The sequence below is a fragment of the Grus americana genome, chromosome 12 (genome assembly GCF_028858705.1).
Source record: "Grus americana isolate bGruAme1 chromosome 12, bGruAme1.mat, whole genome shotgun sequence".
Taxonomy (NCBI): Eukaryota; Metazoa; Chordata; class Aves; order Gruiformes; family Gruidae; genus Grus; species Grus americana.
The window spans coordinates 14986845-15006203 of record NC_072863.1 but is presented as its reverse complement, the minus strand read 5'-3'; positions in this window follow the sequence as shown (position 1 = coordinate 15006203).

Below are 19359 nucleotides of genomic sequence, written 5' to 3'. Positions count from 1 at the left end.
CTGTAAAATGAAGAGAGCAATTATATACAGCCCAGAGCTCTGAGCAGCTGAAATGACAACAAAGTTTCATCTGTTTATTAGGTTAGCTCTGTTTCGGATAAAATACTATTAGCAATTTATGAAGAGGAGAGTAGGACTTTGAAATTGAATATCTGTCAATTAAATCTGAAAATTTTAATATGAAATGCTTTTAAAAGTCAAATAACATCTATTAAAACTCCAGATTTAGTCAATGAGATCAGGCTGTACGCTGGGTATGCACTGAAGGAAAAACAGTGTATACATGACAGAACCTTACCTGGGAGTGGGAGGGGATCTTCTTGTAGACACAGAGGAAAAACAAGGAATTAAACCAACCTTCTACTCTGCAAAGAGAATTACTATGTAAAGATGGCTACAGTTGTCAAGGCAACTTTGCTTTTACTAGTGCTCCAAATATGGGCTCTGAAATCCCTTCCTTCCCCCCCCTCCAAAAAACCCCAAACAAACCCACTCAGATTTTTTTTAGGTAATTTTTATATTTCAATAGAAAAAGAGTAAAAATAGCCAAGGATTGACATTACCTCCAAGAGGAAATAATAGAAAATCAGCCAATATTTGGAATTGATGTTTTTGTCTGTAACTTATTCTTGGTAGTTAGTGATCAAGGTCTAGTGTTTAACAGGGCAGATTAGGGAGCCTGCTTGGAGTCCGCAAAAGAAGAAAAATAGACATCGATCTTCTTTAACGTAGAAGCAACTTCTGAGCTCTTTAGTTTCAACAGTGTCCTTTTGTTCTATGTTTGTGCACCACTTAGCTATTGTAGAATATTGGTCCGCACACTGTGATAAGTCACCAAACCCCTCTTTCTTTAGGCTTGAAGGTAAGCACGGAGAAGAGCTCGAATCCTTTAGCTGACTCTATTGAAGAAGTTGGCAGGGCAGCCTGGGTGAATGGGATTTGCTGTTCCCTTTGCTGCAGAGCGCCCGACTGACTTGTCCTGCGGGGGGTGGCCTTTTCTGTTACATTGCATTTTCACCTGGCGATTGAATGCTGAAAGACTGACAGCACAATGATGCTGTATTTACTGACGCATGGATCTTGCAGCTGTGTCCTCATGGGACCCTTTGCTTTCCAGAGCAGAAACCATCTTTTGGTGTGTGTAAATGTATGCGTGTTTACAACATCCAGCAGAAAGGGCGCAGGGTTTGGATCAGTATCTTAAAGTTTGACAGCAGTAACATCAGTATTTTATGTCTCCGTGCCTACGGGCCAAACATCTATGCTTTAAATAATTTGTATGCCACAATATAATCTTCACTGAAGCTGTCTCAGCTTTTCTTATTTGGTCACAGTAATACTGTCAATAATCCTTGTTTATACTGATAATGACAAAAGAAGGACAATCTTGTACTTAAAGCCCAGGGTTCAGCTTCCTCACCTGTAGTACAGGAATATGAATAATTCCTTTTTCTTTCTGTCTTATGGTACTTAAAATGAAAGCTCTGCAGGGCAGATGCTGTATCTTAGTGTGTGTCTATGTGGTACCTAGGAAGTGCTCTGATCTCAGCTGAGCCATCAAAGTGATGCTTTATCACCTGTAATGTCAAAGAACAGATGTAGCTCAGTTTTTTTCTGGACTATAAGAAGGGTTTATATTCTGCCTGTGGTGTCACACTTGAAAATCAGTATGGAAAAGCTGTTGGTTTTGAACAAGTTAATAATGTACACAATTTGTTACAATCCTTAAATTAAATGATGGTTTCTGTGGCTTCATATATCTTGGTCGTAGTATTGCATGACAATATAAATGTCTGCTGAACAAACTCCTTATGTTTTTACAGTGGTCCCAGAAACTGTCTTTGCCATGATGCTTCGCTGGTTGAATTTGATTGCCAGAGACCAGTACCCATCCTTCTGAGGTGAGGCCCTTCTGCTTTGTAAATTGTAGAGTAAGTTGCATAATCCACTGTGGCCTGCGAGCGGGTCCCAAGCAGCACTGTAATACAGGCTGGTGAATGCCAGTTACAGGGGTGTGATATCAATTTCCAGAACAGACCACATAGTCCAGTGTTGGATGGTTTAAAAGATACGGACAGAAAGATCTTCTATTTGTGTGAAGGCGTGCTTGGGGAAATAAAAAGAGATATGGGTAGCTGTGATGCAAAAAATACCGATGCAATATATTAAGGAGTTCCAGGACCACTATTCACATTGACAGAATGAGTTAATTCTGTATTTTCTTTGACAGAACTGTTGATAGGCATAAGACTAAATAGATGTGGGAAAATAAATTCTTGCTGTAGGAAGGGTGTATTCTTCACAGATGTTCTCTTTGCTGTCTTGGACCTGGTTTGCAGACAGCGCTTCTAGGACAGATCTGAGACCTTTGCCTCTGAGTTAGTTTGGATTCCTTTCATAATCAATGGAAACGAGGTGTTTTCTAGGCTGTGATTTATCTGATCTCTTCTTGATATGTGCCTTAAGGAACATGCAAAATCTCTCTCTCTAGGGGCTATAAAGTCGTGCTGGACAAGTAGCAAAAATGGAGAAGTCCCCACTGCAGATATTTAAGTTTGGTTCCTCCCCGCTACCCGTTGGGACCATCTAATCCTAAGGACCCAGTTGCCCAGAGGCTTGACTGTAATTGATGAAAAGGTATTGCTGAACTCTGTTTGTTTGTCTGTCAGCATTGTCAGGAGCTGACTGTCTTTTGAAAGCCCAACCTTAAGTGCATAGCTGAGTTGCATTAGCCGAGTCTCTCTCCCTGTGGAGCTATTACTCCAAAGGCCTCAGTGGGTACCTCGCTGCCAAAGGACAAATACAGTTGTGCCAAGGAGGGGAAAAAAATTCCCCAAACTCATACCTGAGTTCTTGGCCAGTTCCTCATTGCCAAGTCACTTTTTTATGTTAATATGACTCTCCTGTACATCTGTTGGTTTTATTTTTTGGTGGAACACATAAAGCATTGGCACTTGTCTCCAGTCCTCCTGGTTTGAATGTGCCTGTGATAAATAGTTCAGAAAAACATTATAGTATGAAATGAAAGTTAAGCTACACTGGCATTTGCTACTATGTAAACACCAGTTGTTAGGAAACGATAAGCATTATTGATATCCCAAATGTATGTATTAGTGGGAACAATGTTATGTAAAATGTTAACATCTGTCAAGACAATATAAACAATTATAAGTAACTTTCTTTTAATGATGCAATTATACCAATAACAAAAGGTGCACTGTAAATTAACATGACACCACACCAGGTTTATGTATTTTAGGGAATAAATTCCAATCCAGCTAAGAAAACAAACAAAGTTTCCAGAGAATCCCTTCGGAAAAAAATAACTCTGCTAAACCTTTACGAAATAAAGTCTGGGAACTGAGATTGTTATTAAATCTGACCTTGATCAGATTTTTATTATGTCAGAAAAAATGGTTCTTAAGAGACAGAGTTGTCATGGGATTAGAGTACATCTACAGCAAGATGTTTCCATGGCAACGAATCAAACACCATTTCCTAAGTCTGCAGTCGTCTGCTTCAAAACCATGAACTTAGCATTGAATAATTATAGAGAAATGCAGTAATGTTGTGCAAAGAGAGGGGGGAAAATAAATCAATCTGGAGGCAGTGATTTATTTTAAAATGCCAATTAACCCCATCAGTGTGATTGTTTGGAGCTTCTGTTGGTGGCGACAGGTCCCACGTAGGTATTTGGTTTTACAAATTGAAAGCATAATTTTTTTGTCACACATAACCTTAAAAAAAGTGAAAGACGAATCATAATTCCACCAGAATTAATGAAGTCTGAAAGTTATGTATAAAAGCTGTAATAGAAATTCAGAGTTGTGTCAGAGACTCCAGGCGGCAGTAGCAAATGACACTCTACCTGAATTCTCCTCGTGTTTGAAGGATCTGAAAACATACTTGATACGGGTACGTGTTTAGTCTCCTACAACCAATGAGCTATCTAAATTCATAGGCTCCAATGTCACACAGCTGTAATCTTGGTGGAAAGTTAAACCGGTGAACACATCACCACTTAGAACTTGGGGAGTGAGTTAAGGCTATTTAGTTTATCAGGTTTTTTCCCATTCTGCCATAATTGTATTACGAATGTATTGTTCTCCTCCAGAAGCCGTACCTTCTGAATTTATCTGCTGTGTGGTGACATCTGCCTCTGTCTTTCTTCCCCCCCTGCCCCTAAAATGGAACCTGTTCTTCCTTCCCCCAGTTACTGGGAGGTTTCCTAGGTGCATCTGGGACATGCAGTGCCACCAGGTTAGAAGATAAGTTGTGTTTTGACACTGCACTTGATGAATGACCTTTAATAAAAGGACACAGGTTCAACGCAGAAGCACAGTCTTCAAGCACTGAGTGCAAATAGCCTGTGCCTCCTTTCTTCGTTCTGGGTGCGTGTTAGTCCACAGTGTGGAGGCTGCAAGAAGGCGTAGCCAGAAGTTTTGGAAACCAGAGGCCTGAGACTCAGTAGTGACACAGTGTCCACGCTGTTGTAATTGCTCACACAGCTGTGTGTTCTCTTCTCCAACAAGGTCTTGCTAACAGAAAAATCCTACGATGGGCCATTCCTGTACGTGTATCCCAGCTATTAGTAAGTTGATGAGTAACCGTCGGTATCTCACCATTAGGTCACAGCCAGCCAGCAGAGATAGAAATGTGCTACTGTTGGATTGTAGACTGCAGCAGCAGATCTACTGTCACAAATAGGGTAACACTAAATTGGCCTCTGACTGCAAGATAAATTCTGCCAAAGGGTGTGGATTTTACGCTGCAACATAAGAGTGGTCTTCAGGGGAACCAGCGTAGCCTTCAATCTCATCACAGCTGCTGCTTTCTCCTTTGCTGCTGGTTGGTGGGTTCATTCAACCCATCCTTCATTTCTGATTCAGCTACCCTTGCTCCTGGTGTGGTGATGAATCAAAGTCCTGCTCCAAATGACGTCATTTGATACACGTGGGGTATGGGTACCACTCAAATTTTCTGAAGAAATGCTTGTTTCAATGTGAAAAAAATGCTGGAATCTGGATTTGTGCAGTATTTATTTACCTACCTCAGGAGGCTAACTGCACACTTCAAACCAGAAGCTGTATCTTATTTTAATTCAAAAGATCTGTGGGGGCATTCCTGTAATTTTAAAATCAGTGAGTCAGAATAAGGTAAATGCTGCAGCTGAAACTTTCATGTAGATTGAAATGATAGGAATCTTTCACTTCTTATGTGTGCACAATTTACAGCCATTAAAACTATATTAGTGTCGTAGAAAATGGGAAAATTGTTTGTTCCCTAAAGGTGTAAGGAAAATGATACTCTTCTTGTTCACAATAGGGAATTATTAATAAAGATGGAGAAGTGATCCCTCTCTGAAATACATGATGTTTTTAACATAGCTAAAAATATGGTGATATTCTGAAATTTAATGGAAATATGGAGATAAATATTTGTACTTTCTTTCCTTCATGAATGTTCTTTACATTAATAAGCCCATCAGTGAAGGAAACAGCCAAAATTCAAAAGACTCTCCATTACCATAGCGTCACAGATTTCAGTGAGTTTCTTTTCACAGCAGCCCTGTGAGGTGGGATGAGGTCTTTCCCTTCGTTTTTACCATTGGAGAATGCAGCCACTGAGAAGCGAGGTATTTTTTCTAACAACTACCTTGATACTTTTGCAAATCCCAGGTGGTGCTTAGCTGCACCATTAATTACATGAAAATTCTGGAGTTTAATGACTCCCCCAAGACTACACAAGCTATATTTGGCAGATCATGAGCTTGAACTAGCTAGCCTTTTGCAAGGCTGTGGTTACATCTCTTAACTGTTGGCCCATTCTTTTTAATGTGTCCCACACTCTTAGGTAGCGACAGTCCAGCGTTTCAAGGCCACTGTGCCACCCACAGATGGACGCCACGTGGAGTGGGCAGGCCTTTGTTAGAAGAAATTAACTGCCAGTTGAGATCATTGATCACTATGCTTCAGCCCTCTCTGATGAAGCAAAATTATGTGAATTTGGGGGAGATAAAAGATAGTCTCATTAGAAACAGCGTATGGCTGTAGGTATAACGATAAGCCAGGCAATGGAAGGCTGCTGCAAGAAATGCATGCAACTTGGCAAAGCCTGGTGGGGTTGTTTTTGTGCAGGACTCCCTTGAGTCACTTGTCCCCAGAAGTAAGGAGATGGCGGTGCCTCAGTCTGTGCACCAATCAGTTCCTTCATGAGCTGGATGGGTTGTCTTAATTTAAAATATACAAAAGATGAAAGCTACTGAAGGCTTGTGAAAATAGGTTTGTGGGCAAAGCATTGCCCATTAAATGACATAAAAGCCCTCTAGGAGAACACAAAAGATCTGAGTCACGTCCCTTTGTTGGGTTAACTCACACACTCCTGTGTCATGTATATGTTTCTGGAAATGTCACCCTGTATCTTTTGCACAGTAGTCATGTTGAAGACTTGAGTCATGTTTCCAAAAACCTTCCTTTCCTATCTTTATTTCAACAGTAGAAGTATGTAGAGAAGCCAGTTCCACAAACAGTTAAAGGGGATGTGCCATACCGGTAGATATGTACAGCAGAGATGGGTTATACCAACCTGTATAGATGAAAAAGCAAGAAGAAACCCAGGGACATTAGGACTTTGTGGGCATACTCAGGTCAAACTGTGTGTTTATTGCTGCTTGTTTACAAGCTGATTTTTTGCAACCAGACTCACGCATGGTCCAGCCTATTCTGAGTTTGATGTGTCACCGTGCTACACTATCACTAGTGATTACTATGCTGTGGAAATGTCTAAATACTACTTAAATTTCTTCCATTATCCTAGGACTGAATTTGGCACTTCTGCCAAATTATGTGGTGGTGACCAGGAGAATATGTTGTCCTGGACAGATGGAGGATGGGAGGATGCAAGACGCCATCCATAACCGTGACTCACCTGGTGTAAGGGAAGAGACTGCACTGCATGGATCAAGAGGCTTTGGGGCAGTGAGTTTCTGGCTGGATGTGGTTGCTGGTGTTGGGAGGCTGTGGTGTACTGAGCCACTGAAGGAGGTCTGGACAGTGCAGGATTATGGTTCCTGGTTCTCCTGTGGAGCCAGGTCAGTGACTCACTGTGTAGTGACTCAGAAGATCTGTTTTGCAGCATGATCTCAGAAGAGCTACCCAGTTCTCAGGGTTTTCCAGTAGGGACCAGGTACCTCCTCCCAGCAGGAGGGCACGTAGTTATGGGGTGAGGACTTGTTGTTGTCAGTGTTGATGGTACTTGGACAAATAAGAACTTTCTTGGGCAAATGATGTGAGGTCAGAATTCTGAAAAAATAAGTCTGGATGAATCAGACCACGCTGAGGCCATCTATTTATGTGTAACATTCGCGGAACATCTTTCTGTATAATCAAATCTTAGATTTACAGGTTCTGTATCCTATGTAAACACTGGGCTGCAGATGAATGCTGGAGCAACCAAACACAAACTGCAAGCAAGGAACATAATCAGAGTGATTTTTCCTCTTTAAATTGAAGGAGCTGGCCCTGTGTTACACTTAAAAGTGGAGTTTAGACGATTCTGGGTAATGGTGCAATTAGGATTATATCGCTTGAATAAATGCTGGAAAGGAAGGACTGCACATCTGAGCTGACCATATGGGATACATAAGGCCTGGCAGTGCAAACGCTTGGGTCAGTAGGGCTGAAGTACTTCACTATGATCCCTGGCACCAGTGAGATGAGGTTAAATATGACGGACACTTCACGTAATAAGGTGGGGTGTTATTATCCATAGGCTAGATTCAGGGGAAAACTTTTATGTGAGGAGAGACTGAAAAGCCTGGGTGAACTAATAACTGGGATGATTAGTAAAGGAAATATAATGAAGACTGTATCAACATATTGAACAGCATGAAAGCAGACACTGGTTGCTCCTGTTTGCCCTTTCTCAAGAAGATATTGAAATGGGAAGATGCCACATTTAAAATTAACTGAGGCCACTTGGGTTTTCAGAAACAAGCCCTATGATTAACCTGTCGCATTTACTGCCTCAAGATTTAATTGAGGCCACGAGCTCAGCAGGGTTCCAGAAAGGATTAGACATTTATGTGGACAATGGGAACACCCGCAATCATCTGCACTATTTCACCGTTAGGAGTAATCGGGGCTGTTTATTTCACGCATGTTCCTACCCACAGGCGGAAGGGACTTTACGGGCCCGGGGAGCGGGGTTAGCATCGGGTCCCCGTAAATTCCTGCGTGGGAAGGGCGGGAGCGCGGCGCCTGCAGCGCGGGGCGGTGGCAGCAGGTGGCGGCGTCCCCCGCCGCGCCCGGCTCCCCCCCGCCAGCGGAGCTGGGCTCCCCGCACCACGGAACGTCCTTGTGCTGGGCACGTAGAGATAACTAACGCGAACGGATCCCGCCGGAAAACTAACGGGGGTTGCCAACATTTTTAGATCTGGTTGGTCGGTTGTGGGGGTTTTTGGGTTTTTTTTAAGCATTAAACTTAGATTTTCTACTTAGGCTAGAGAACCTAGTTCAGAATCTGCTAGAAATGATAACACGAGTGAAAGTGATTTTTCTCTTATGGATATGGTAACATTTAAAAATTAATCTTAAGGAGTTAAACAATGTATTACTTGTATTCCTGCTTTATATCTTTTATATTTCTCCCATTTTATGAATACGATTAGAACCTGAGCATTAACAGAGACTACCAGGAATGTTAGCTGCCTCAGAGTCAATACAGCTTGTTGAAGATTTATTTCCTAAGCATTAATTTGCAGATATAGGTAGGTGCGAGTTCCTAGAGGTACGGTATTGCAGTTGGTGTTGTGAGATGCAGATATCAATACAAATGTTTCCTAAGAGGTCAGTTGTCCAAAATGAGTACTCGCTGCCTTTGACTGGCTGGTTGAGTGCTGGACTCGCTTGACATGGCTTTTTGGTTGTGAAAGCTTGTGCACGGCCATCAGGCTGTGTGGGTACCGGTGATCCCTCCTGTGACCCCTGTGGGCAGTGTCCCAGGCCCAGCAAGAGCAAACATGTACGGTACAGGTATCTTTTACCTCTAATCAATCTACCTCTCTATCTTCTGCAAGTATTGACTAGCTCTAAGGGCAGGAGCAGTAAAATATTGGACAAGGGTTAGTTCCTGAGAGAACGTTATGTCGTTATGCTGTCTTTAGACGAAGACTGAAGACAGTAATCAAAAGGGCTATTTTTAACCATGGGTTGATTTATTTGTTTTTCTTGTACAGCTATTGCACCTGGAGCCACTGATGATGGCTTGATTAATTCTCGGTGATTTTTTTTCTCCACCTTCCTCCACACGACTCTTCTGAGTGGCACGAAGTTGCGTTGCAGCAGGCGCAGTCTCTGAGCTCTCCCCTGCAGCCCCCAGCAAAGGCAGCTTTGGGTCTGTCGGTGAGGGCAGGAGTCCTGGAGCCCTGTCTGAGTTTGCAAAGCAGATGATACGTGTGGAGGAAAGTCTGCTGGGAGGGTTTTTCTGTTCCTCCTGTAGGCAGGAGTGTAGGTACAAGTGTAGCTGAACTAGCTGCAGGCCACCTACTCTGTGTAGGGTGAGCAATGTACTGAAGGATAGACAGTGGCCACCACTGATTGCAAAGCTCTTCCAAGAAAGTGAATAAATTGGTGATGATTATCACCTGGACTATGCTGGATAATGTGCTACCGTCATTGCTGTATTGCTAGCTGTACTACAGCTTGTTTAAAGCCAGTTTGAGTATCTGTGCAACCCTATTATATTGACTTTGTAGCCCTATGCTGAAGGAAGAAGAATGATCCTGAGATTTTTGTGTTCTTTTTCATCTACGAGCATTGGACAGATGCTGAGGAATCTCCCTTTCTTTCTGAGCGTGTTACCTGCAGTGGGGGGGGTAGAGGGTGAGATGGAGTTTCCCTGCCAGACCCTGGGGCCTGAATTTGCCAGATCTGAATCCAGGAACATCCTAGACAGGTACCTGTCCTGACCCTTGTAGCAGCACTTAATGCTAAGTAAATTCAAGGGTACACAGCTATTGGAGCACTGTGGGAACATATAAAGAACCAAGATTTTCAAAAGCGCCTGTGGATTTTGAAATCTCAGACTTCAGGGATCTATCCTGAGAAAACATAGGGAAACCCAGTGGCAAATCTGCACCAAAGCAACCGCTTCTGCAAAGTCAGTGCTGCTAGTGTGTCTGCCTCATCCAGAAGCGTTCTCAAAATATTCTGCCTCCTAGGATTTTCTAAATATTCTCCATTCTTCCCCATCGTAATTCACACCTTATTTTTTTCCCCTCTGTGTGACTCAGTAACAGTCACCTTCCTTTTTTATTTTTCCTAGTTAAAGGTCAGCCTGAGCTGTGTATTGCAGATGAAAGGATGCAGCCCAAAGCCAGCCTAGGGGCCCAGTTTGTGTTGTGGATCTCTCCTGAGGGCACTTCTGTTTGCGAGTGTGTGCCTTGCAACTTCTGAGAAGCCTACAGAGATTGCTATTGTTTAGGATAAGTTCTGTCAAATTTATTATTTTGCTAGTAATTTTTTTTTTTTTCATATTTCCTTCAGAGAACCCAGCCACTTTCAGGCCATAGTTTTGAGCCTACTCTGTGCCAAGTGTCAGGAATGACTTTTTGTCCTCAAAGCCGAAGAGACGTTTCCCACCAGTGCAGATGGAGGTGTCTCTTCCCTCGAAGGATGTAGAGGAGGAGAGGGCAGAAAGTGAGCTAAGTTCTGTTCTCACACTTGAAGGTAAAAAATCGCTGGATTTTGTCCATCCACACATCTACTCTTGAGGGATGTGATCTAATGTACTCAAGCAAATGGTAGGTAGACGCAGTGGAAGGGCATTCAAGGGCAGCTGCAGTAAGCCCTGGGTGTAAATACAACTGGGGAGAAATAAAAAAGGACTACCTCCTACTGAAACCAACCCTCAAAGTGACAGAACCTCTACAGGACTTCCTATAAGGAAAAGACATGTTCACCGTCCTCATTTTTCTCCGTAGCTCTTGTTTTTACCTAGGTTGCCAAGTGGATGTTTACTTCCAAAGCAGATGTCTCTTTCCCCTGCCTGGATCCCACTGCCTGTGGACAGCGTGGCTGCTAGCACATTTGAAACACCTGGTTCCCCTCATGATTAACGCTCAGAGCTGCATCAGTCTGTGACTCTGTGGGTTAAATTTAAAGCATCACCATTTGTGTCTTTATTTTTGGTTTCCAGACAGACTATGCAGATATGGGTGGTAGAAACATCATGTATACCTTTGAGATGCAAACCTATAAAGAGAATGCACCAAAATCTACTAACCTTGTGTCAGTCGTAAATAAGGAAATCTATCTTGTGTCTTTTTTGTTATTCTTTTGCAGAGATTTTATCTATAAATTGAGAATGTTAAGGGAGTTTACTTCACTTACCTTCACTGCAGGTATACCTAGCACTTTTATTGAGATGGAGCATAGATTGCACCATGATTTCTGAAGAGGCTGCTCTTTAAAAAGGTAAGATACAATACAACAAGCACATTCATATAATAGATCATCATTTAAGGTAACACATTCTGCCTGACATGTAGTGTTTTGCACATTTTGAATTGTCTCCTGCCAAAATATTCAGGCCTGCAGGGGGAACCCCTGTTGGGAACACAGGACAGATGGATCTGAATCCAGTCATGAAACTCCCTGGGGCCAGCAGTGTGATGTTAATGATCACACCGCAGTAAGATGTAAAACATACCTTTGTGCAGCTCAGTGTAAACAGCAGCTCCGGTATTATGATGTAAATGAGAAACCAGCACGAGATGATGTGTGAATGGAAACACAGCAAGGTGCTCTGTGAGGGAGCAGGAAGCACAGCGCAAGGGGAAATTCTGCGCATGGCAAGTGGAGGTGGAATTAAAACGTGGACTCACTTCATTGCAGAGGTAAACTTTAAATACTGCTTGGGCTGATGCAGAAGGAAGGGAACTCATCAAGCTGTACCTAATCCCAGCTGAGGTTCTGGAAGGGCAGTGGACAGGTTGCAATTAGGCTTGGGTTCCTGGACTCACCAATTAAGAGCTGGAAGATGGGGCTGGGCCCAAAGGGAAAATAAAAATCACTAATAAGCCTTATTCTAATATACCCTGCAAATCCTGTCCAAATCAGGGTCAACTTTGAAGTTAGGTAGCGTTGCTCAGGACTTTGGCTGATTTTCAGGTATCTCCAAGGATGGAGATACCTCTCTTGAGGCTTGTTCTGGTGTCTGGGCACCTTCATGGTGAAAACATTTCCTGTAGCATGAAATAAGTCTAAAATGGCTCCAAGGTTGGAGGGCATGAAAGATGAGAACCTGATGACAGGCAGGCATTAAAAGGGCTTGAGGGGGTAGCCAAAGGTGCAGGATGTGCAGCTGGGTCCTCAGCTTTATTTCAGAAATCCCTGGTGCCCCTTTGAAAGTCCTCCCCTGTGTGAGTGGTGGCAGCTTGCCTGCGAGACACGATTTGCATTGGGTCCTTGTAAAACAGAAGGTGCAGTCAGAGAGTGTGGTGTCACCAATGTAATTTAAAAATGTGCTGGGCAGCAGGAGCGGTGCTATGTCTGCTGCTGGCTTTATTGTAACAGTGATGTGCCTCTTTGTCCCAGAGTTCCCCGTCCTCTTCCTCTCATCTCTAGCAATGAAGTGAAGGGCTTGCTGGGAAGCTGAACTTGAAGCTAGAGGAGGTCATACTTAACTAACCTCCTGGAGTTCTTTGAAGATATTACTGCCAGGCTAGATAAGGGGAATTCAGCAGTGCGCTTAGAGTTTCAAAGAGCATTTCACAAAGTTCCACATCAGAGATTAATAGCTAAGGCAAAAGGTAAAGGAAGAGGAGGTAATAGAGGCTGTTGGATCAAAACCAGCTCAAGGGCAGGTATGAGACAATCAGCACAGATGAAAACTTTTCAAGCTGGCAGAAGGCTGTTCTTGGGACTGCTTCAGAACCTCTGTAATGCGTAATCCAGACAGCACAAAGGTGCCCCACCATGCTCATGTCGCTAAGGCAGCCCAGATTTGGCACCACCAGCAGCAAAGCATCCTAGCTAGACCCCCTTCTGACTTCCCAGCCTGATCAGCCAGGAGCCCTTTCATGTCTTTTTTGGGTGGGAACAGTTTTCAGCACGGCCCAGATTCACGGGTGTCTCTGGAGCCACGGTGAGGGGCTGCCAGCGCTGCCGCAGGTCTCAGAGCAGTCAGTGTATTTGCTGGGCTTTGCAAACAGCAAGCCTGCTCCTCAGAAACACTGTGTAAATGTGAAGCCACCAATGTCTGAGAAATTACTCCAGCTTTGCAGTGAGCTGAGAGAAGAGATAATTTGGTGTAAGGTCTCCCCAACACCGGGCACAACCTAATCAGAGTCACCAGGACCAAAATCTCTTCAATGACTCTGCTAACAAATGGCAAAAGAGTTCAATGCGGAGAAATGTGAAGTAATTAATCTGCAAGCAGGGAATCAGACTGGGGGATACGTGCTAAACAGAGCAAGCATTCAGCAGAGGGATTAAGAGAGGGATTTGATGTGTGGGGGTTAGTTTCTTTTGGAAAAATCATTGCAACTGTCTGCCTAGATCACAGCTGTAGTAAAAGGGCAAGCAAGAGACAAGGCTGCATTAATGGAGGGACAGGATAAAAAACAAAAGAGGCAATATGTCTGTTGCTGTAAAAGGCATTAGATCCCACCTGGAATACTGTCAGCAGTGTTGGCCACCGTACCAGTGTGCTGTAGCATTAGGCAACAAAGAGCAGCCCTGCAGAACCCAGCCTGTGAACAAAGGTGAGAGTGCTGGGTTTTCCTCTGCAGGCTTCCGCCCACCCCGTCCATTCATCATCTAAAGACGAAACCTGAGGAGCGCAAAGAGTTTCCCTTTAAGCTCTAACAGAGGTTGGGAATTTTGAAGTCAGTTGTATTTTTCTCCAGAGTATTTATTTCTCTCTGTCTTTCTCTTGCTCTCATCCCTCCATCTCTTCTTTCTCTTTCAGTTTGTCCTCTTTTCTTTCCTCTTTCTCTCCTACCCCCAGTCTGGGGGTTGGCTTTTCTTTCCCTAATATATTGTTTCTCCTCCACCCCTGCCCAAGAAGTGAGACTATTTAGTCACTTCGCTGCTTCTGACTCCTGCAGGAGCCCCATCTCCAGTGAAGGGGTTGTTACTTTAAGTAGTACAAGTTTTACAGACTGTGCAGCAGGATGAACAATACTTTTTCCCCATAGATTTGGATGAAAAGAAATCAAAGTCGTTACTGTGGAAGAGGAGAAGCTCAGCAATTAAGCTGAAGGCAGGGCATGGAATATTACACACACTGACCATCAAAATTCTCAGATGCAGCTTTTCTTCCCCACTCAAAGGAGTTCACAATGCTATGGCTGTTTCCAATCATAAAAATTCAGTACCAAAATTTTCCTTTGTTTTCACTGGTGTACATTCAGAGCAAGTTCAGCAAGTTGCTCTGAATTTACCCAGCTATAGAGGACAGCTGATTTCATTCAAGCTGTACAAGAGACAATCTTATTTTGCTTTCCCTCGGATTACAGTAAGCTTGTCACTCAATGCCCAGAGCCGGTCAATACAGCACAGTTGTGCCAGGTAAGAAATGCACTTGACAAACTGTCATAATACCCATTTCTTCCGCTCCTCTCTTAACCAGCCCTAACCACTGGAGGAAGGCTGAGCATTTTATGTTTGTATGTACCTTAAGCTGTTAGTTGTAATTCACAGTCATGACAGCAGCTTAAATGACAGCAAATAATATTTCTCTAAAATAGTGCTTTTTTTTCCTCTTTGTTAACTGATACAACAACCAACATGCTGATGCACAAAATTATAAAATAGGTGTCTAATAAGAAAAGGAAAACTTGTTATTATTCTTGCTGTTTAAATCCCCTGGAGCAGAATTGGCTATTGCTATAAAATCTGTGGAATTATCTTTGCTATTTCAACTTGCCAAACCAACCTTTTATCCCTTTAAATTCAGGTCTTTCTTGGCACCACTGAGGTGAGGATCCCCGTCGTGCTGCTCGGGTAAGTTCCCTGCTCATAGGACCATTCATCCTGGAAAGATTTGGACTGGGGACTTGTGCTTTTAACTCTTTCAGCTGCTTTTGAAAATATTGCCTTGCTATCTTGTGGGAAATGGTCATGCCATAATGTACCCTGACAATGGTGGTTGTGGAGAGTGTAAAGAAACATTTAAATAGAAATTACAGCTAGAAATGAAGGCGTGTAAGGAAAAGCCAAACAATAGGATTTACCTTCCAAATCTTAAGGGCAAAGAGAGTAATTTGGCCCTTTTCTTGGATGTAGCTGGGCAAGGGAAAGAAATGCCGAGACTCATATGATCTTAATTATACACTGTGGGTGCCAGCAACTTTCAGGGTACGTGTGGATTTTTGACTGAGGCTCAGTGTGTGAACTTTGTCACTAGAGGAGTATGTCACACACAGAGCTGGGACATGAGCCATCATTCACAATTCAAACAAAACCCAAGCCCTTCAGAGATTGAAAAGAAATGTTCAGTTAACCATAAAAACTGTGGCATGATTCTCCATAGCCTAGTGCCCTTCGGGAACAGAAATACTTCAAGCTCCAAAATCAGGCCCTTCTTGTGAGGCTTTTTGACTAGACTGGAACCATCAACTATTCAAACCATTGTACAAAATCCTGCTCTTTGGCAACTCCCAGCATTTTTTTTCTAGACCAAGAACACTATAATTCTAGGCTATAGATGCAAGTCCACCTCCCCCTTGATTTCTGGGGCGTCTTGGCAGAGGATGACTTTGGATGTGACAGAGTCTGGAGGTCCATGCCTTGCCGTGGGATGGAGCTGACAGTGGAGCAAACAGGCAGGTGCTGGGTGCAGGATGCTCTGATTTTTACCGGCTGCAGCAAAAGTGCCCATTCCCCATCAAGTTTCAACAAGAAAATCTAGGTGAATGAGATGATGTTGGAAACATTTCATTTTTGCAGATATTTGGCCTTTGGATTGTGTGTTGACTGAAGGCCTGCAAGACTTCAGCTGCCTGGGTATAAGCCACTCGGTGGGTTGGGCAGCAGCCCTTGAGCATGAGAGGTGGTGCAGCTGCCTCCGTCCTCCCACTTAGAGCCACATGTGCTACAGCGCGATGGCAGGCGGGTTGCACCCTCACCCACAGGACGTATCTTAGTCTGGTCTCACAAAGGGAATGTTGCTGTGAGGACCAGCTTCTGTGTTTCAGCAGCAAAGTGTCCTTCATGTCGCCCCTGGAAGTGAAGTTAGACCGGCTTCATGGTCCTACCTGAGCTGTGTCTGGGAGGAGGCGGGCTCGGAGGGGTGTTTGTGTGCTCCTCTGAGATTGTATTCCAGCAGAAAGCGTAAACAACTGGGGGGATGTTCCTGTGGCCACCTGTGTGCTAGCAGAATTGCAGTTCTCATGATCAGCAATAAAGGTTTTGCTGCTGCTCAGAAATATACTGAAGGTTCAGACCAGAATGAAAATCAGTTCTGCACGCCGTCATTCACATTCTGTGCTCTTTTCTGTGCACGAGGGCTCTTTGTACTGTCTTCAGGGGGAGAAAGTCTGCTGTGGAAATCCATCATGTCCTAGCAGTTTAGTAGAATTACAGGGAACATGCTTACTTACCTAAAAGAACAAATGTGAACATATGGAGAGAGTCTTTTTTTTTCTTAACCTTAGGAAGTACCAGCAAAGATTTTCATGTTTGTAAATTGTCATTTTCTTAGAGCAAAGCCTTATGGAAAAGTCGAGTGTTTTTTATGAAAGACATGATGGAAACTATTACAGCTCTGATCCTCGTTATTGCTTGAAAAGCAGAGGTAGCAGCAGAGAAGGAAAGTAAGCATCAAAGGTCAGGTATGAGCCACAGGAAAAATGATGGGGCCTCATCAGAGTTTTCTTTGGCTTCCTGAGGTCCCTACTTGTCCTTGCAGCCTTTGTTCATTGGCTCTTGTGTGGATCTGTCCCCTGATGGCTGAACCAATTGCTCTTCTCAGATGCAACCAAACACGAGAATAACATCTTTGCTCGTGAGGAGCACATCTGGGCAAACACTATTATCCTTCTCTGTCCTGCTTGCTCTAACTCTCGGCTCCGTTTGATTTGGAGGGGAAGAGATTGGCGTTTCAGTGTATGAAATGCCAGATGGGATCGAATCAATGAAATTGATTTCATCTCATGCCTCCAAAGAGCTGGGATTTTTCCTTTTATTTTTTTTTTCCTCTGTCTCTATTCTTTGAGAAGTAGAAGAGTGAAACAAAGGCGTTGAGTGCTGCCAGTGGTCCTCAGGCACAGAGGCCAGAGCCAGAGCTGCAGAGCCCTCCGTGAGTTTGAATAGCTTTGCTCTTTCTGGACTAAATCAGGTTCGGATGTAGAAACTTGATTTTCACTTTCCGGATTGGTTTGGTTCGCTGTGAGCCCTTGCTCGCTGGTACCAGCCCTGCAGGCAGCCCAGGGCTAGCTGCCCAGCTGGCGTAGCTGACGGCACGCTTCAGAGAGTTGTGCCAGTTACAGTTGCTGGCATTATGTCTCTATACGTTTTTTGGACAGATTATAGTTATGCCTACACTGATTTAAAGGCAGTCACCAGTGACTTCTTCTGTGGCCCAAGCGAGCTCTCCACAGCAGCAGGGTTGGTGGGCTGTCGCTGCAGCCCGTTGCACTTAGGGAGCAGGCAACAAGGGCGGGAGGAGGGTGCTGCACCCGTGGCTGCTCCGATCCCCGCGTCTCAGGGGGTGTGGACACAGCCTGTAAATCCTGCTGTGGAGCAGTCGTGGTTTATCGGGTTAAGGTCTGTGCAGCGGTTGTTGATGCTAAAGTCACGCCAAGATCTTCTTATGGACCCAGTAATTCATGGAGTATCAGAGGGCAGAGCAGGGCAATTCCTAGTGAGGCAACTGTAGTAAAATATAAATGGAAAGATGTAACCTTGATAATGCAAATGACTTTACTTTCCTTTTTATACAACACATGTTGTTTGACCTAGGAGAAAGAATAATATTATAGAAATTGAGATCAGTCTGAAGGGAAAAAATAAAGTCGTCTAAAAATAAAACACAAATAGCAGCTGCTTGAATTGTATTTCTAATATATCAGTGTTGAGACAGCTCTGTCTTTCCCCCAGTTGAGCCAGGAATCCTATGGAAGTGGCTGGTAAAGAAGAGCCGTTTCCTGAGGAGGGATGCGAGCAGAGGCGATGGAGAGGCAGAGATAATATCGCTTCATCTCAGTATGCACCCTGGGCAGGAACGGTCTTTGGAGATGTGCGAGGGGATGCGGATGGCAGCACTCCATGGGCACGTGGAGAGGCTTGGGGTCAGATGGTCTCACCATTGATCGCAGTGAGTGACACTCCTCTGCAGTTAGGAACCCCACCAGAATGGGGTAGAATAAAGAATATTAGAATAAATAGCATGAAGTAGTCCAAAATTGTGTTATTACCGTAGCCTGAATCCTCATTTGGAGTGAGCTTTCTGAGTGGCCTTAAAGTTGGTGGCCTGTGCTTATTTTTGCTAGCTGAGGAGCTGAACTTAGTGTGTAAGGTTGGTGGGTTATGTCCTTTTGATATAAATGCAAAGCAGGTTTCTTATTCTGTAGGCTCACTCAGTGGGAAAAATACTACCTAGAAAAAAAGAAAATAAAAGATCCTGACTTTTCAGTTCAGCAGCTAGTGGTTTTGGACTGTCAAACTGGGGCTGTTCAGCCAAGACTATGTGCTAAGGTCCGATTTGCAGCAAGTGGTAAACACCTCCACTTTAAAAACAAAAGGTCTTTGATAGGGGCTTAAGTTGAATGCAAAAATTAAGGCATTCCTTCATCGTTTGTGACCAGTTAGACTGGAACTGGTGTAATATGACTGTGACAAAAACTGGATGTGCTTTCCTTTGTGTGTGAGGAGCTCTGCTTTCGGCTGCTCGGTGCTGGGAGCTGGAGCAGGCACACTGCAGCTCCTCGGTGCTTGCAGTGCCCTGTCCACAGTATGCTGTAGAGCAAATACAACATTTTATTTTTATACAAATGTGCATAACTTCATCCATTTCTTGTGGCTGCTCTGACAGGAAAAGGAAATTTATGACGCACATCACCCATTTATTTGGCACAGGCAGTGTTTATTGCTGAGGGAGGCATTCTCATGGAATTGATTGCACAATTTCCTCTTGGTGTACTGTTTTCAAGTAATATCCCAAGACCTCTGTGTACTAAGATACAGGGACACTTCTTTAAGGCCTGCAGAATTCTACAGCAGAGGGGAAAAAAAGCCACACAGTGGAAAATATAACGGAAAAATGTAATTTTAATTACACTGTAAATCTGGAGCTTTCTCCACTCTGCTGGGAGTCTCTGCGGAAACACCCATTCCCAATGGGTTGAATTTCTAG